The 2,878-nt window shown below is 41.7% G+C and overlaps 1 pseudogene; it reads right to left on the bottom strand.

Moving 5' to 3' along the window:
* On the bottom strand, nucleotides 1–997 carry LOC102775040 (annotated as a pseudogene).
* Between the last annotated feature and the right edge of the window lie 1,881 nt (nucleotides 998–2,878).

The following is a 2,878-nucleotide window of genomic DNA, read 5'->3' as shown; positions in this document are numbered from 1 at the left end:
CTTCAATATATAAAGCTTTCCAGAGGCAGTGCCTGAGCTGGATGGCACAGCTCACCACTGTGTGGACCCCGAGCTGTCCCACCATTCAGTGCAGCTAACAGCTTAGAAGTAGGGCTTGCGCTTGCGGCTGGTGTACTGAGTGTCAGGTCTGACTTCCTTGCCCTGGCGTCTACGGCGCTCTTTCTTCTCCAGCACCCACTCCCGGGACTTCATCTTCCTCACCATCCCGCTCCGTGCAATCCTGTATGGAACCCTCTTGTTCGTGAATGTGGATTCCTTTGCCTCCTCTTCTTCCTTAATTTCATTTAGGCCCTTTGGCAGAAAGGTTGATGGCCCAGAAAACAAACAGAGGCGCTGTTGGGGTAGTCCACCACCACACCACCAGTGAAACCAGCCCTGATGGCCTGGGTCGTAATTAGCTCCAACTGCTCCGAGTTCTCAGGGTATAGCTGCAGAACAGTTCGGGCTCCACAGACCAGCACAAAATAACGAGAAGAAAAAAAAGCAGTACAGGCGCTTGGCGGGAATGTCTGACTTCTTGTTAGCATTACAGAGCCACTGCACAGCAGAAATGCTGATACAACCATCAAAGGAGCCCGGTTTGAAGGGAATGCCCTGGCCCATGTCCCCCAGAAGTAGGTCTCCTTGTACTTCTGGGTCCAAAGCTGCATCCAGCACGGCAAGGCTGATGTCGATGCCCACCCAATAGTGCCCCTCATCAGAGAGATAATCTCCACTCAGCCCAGTACCGCAGCCAATATCCAACAGGAAACAGGGCTTCTCATCGGGTAGATCAAGGAGCTCCAATGCTCACCCAGTCATCTTGGTCTGCACATCAATCATCCTAGAGTTGCGCATGTATTTCCGGGCTTCATTCTGGTCGTAAAACAGCTCGGAGGGTCCACCGTGCTCGGGTCGGCGCCCGCAACAGGCCATACCCACGCTTCCACCGCACCACCGCTGCTGGGGGCTCCCGAGGCCGGCGTGTAGAGCATCAGCGCCGTGCCTGCAAGTTTATTTTTTATAAACTTAATAGTAACCACACAAAAAGAATCCCCAAACCAGGACACATACTTAAAAAAAGAAGAAACAGAGAAAAAAAAGTATGGAATACCACCAAACAAAAACAGTAGAAACACAAAGGAAAAGAACCAATAGAGGCACAGAGCTACCAGAAAACAAAAAATAAAATGGCAATAGGAAATCCTCATACATCACTAATTACCCTAAATTTAAATGGCCTGAATTCACCAATAAAGAGGCACAGAGTAGTAGAGCGTATCAAAAAACAAAAACTCAACTATATGCTACTTACAAGAGACACATCTAGGCTGCAAAAACAAAGGTAGATTCAAAGTATAAGGGTGGAAAACGATTCTCCAAGCAAACAATATCCACAGAAATGCAGATGTATCCATACTTATATTTAACAAAATAGATATCAAGATAACAAGAGACAAAGATGGACACTTTATAATGATATAAAGGACACACACAAAGAAAACATAATATTTCTTAATATAAATGCAACCAACCAAGGAGCACTGAAATATATAAAACAGCTACTCACAGAATTAAAGAGAGAAACAGATCAAAACACAATCATATTTGGGGACCTTTGTACTCCATTGACACCTCTAGACAGATCAACCAAACAAAAAGTCAATAAAGAAATATCAGCCTTAAATACTGGACTGTAATTGACATTTACAGAATCTTTCTTCCCAGAACACCAGATTATACATTATTCTCCAGTGCACATGGAACATTTTCAAGGATAGGCAATATGTTGGGTCACTAACTAGCATCAACAAATTCAAGAAGATTGAAATTATACCAAGCATATTCTCCAACCATGATGCCTTGAAATTAGAAATCAACTGCAAAAAGGAAACAAAGAAACCCACAAATACATGGCGATTAAACAACATACTACTTAAAAATGACAGGGTCAAAGAAGAAATAAAAGATGAGATCAACAGATAGATAGAGGCAAATGAGAATGACAATACAACACATCAAAACTTCTGGAATGCAGCAAAAGCAGTTATAAGTAGGAAGTTTATTTCATTACAGGCCTATCTCAAGAAACAAGAGAAATCCTAAGAAAACAACCTAACATCACAACTTACAAAGCTAAAGAAAGAAGAACAAAAGTAATCCAAAGTCAGCAGAAGAAAGGAAATAAAAATTACAGCAGAATTGAATGAAATAGAGAACAAAAAGACTGTAAAAAATTATTAAAACAAAGAGCTGTTTCTTTGTTTGACAAACCCCTGGCAAGTACTAAGAAAAAAAAGGGAAAGACTCAGGTGTACTGGTTAATAATGGTGGATTTTGTAATCAAAGAATATATGATAATTTCAAGAGAAACATCAAAAGTGCTTTATTCAAAGTAATGTCCATTACTAGCTACACATTTCCCCATCTTTCAGATAATTTGTGCATACCAGTCCCAATAGAACTTTTCTTGTTTTGAGGCAAACCATTCAAAGACCCAATTTTCCACTTCTTCATTCATTTTGAAGTGCTGCTCATAAAGTGCGTGTGCCATCAATGGAAACAAGTGATAATCTGAAGGAGGCAGGTCTGTTGAATACAGCAGGTGGGTTAATACTTCCCAGGCAAGATCGTTTAATGTGTCTTTGGCTTTGAAGTGTGTGATGGTGCATCATCATGAAGCAAAATTACTCTGCCGTGTCGTCTGGAACATTCTGGTCGTTTCACAATCAAAGCGGGGTTCAAATTGATTATTTGTTGTCGGTAGCAATCACTATTAACAGTTTCACCTGGTTTTAGAAGCTCATAATACACCCCACCTTCCTGATCCCACCAAATGCAGAGCATTGTCTTGTCTTCTTTCTGAAGCGCTTTGGCC

Source organism: Myotis davidii, unplaced genomic scaffold (assembly GCF_000327345.1).
Source record: "Myotis davidii unplaced genomic scaffold, ASM32734v1 scaffold1298, whole genome shotgun sequence".
NCBI classification, from domain to species: Eukaryota; Metazoa; Chordata; class Mammalia; order Chiroptera; family Vespertilionidae; genus Myotis; species Myotis davidii.
This window is presented reverse-complemented; position numbering and strand designations above follow the sequence as displayed.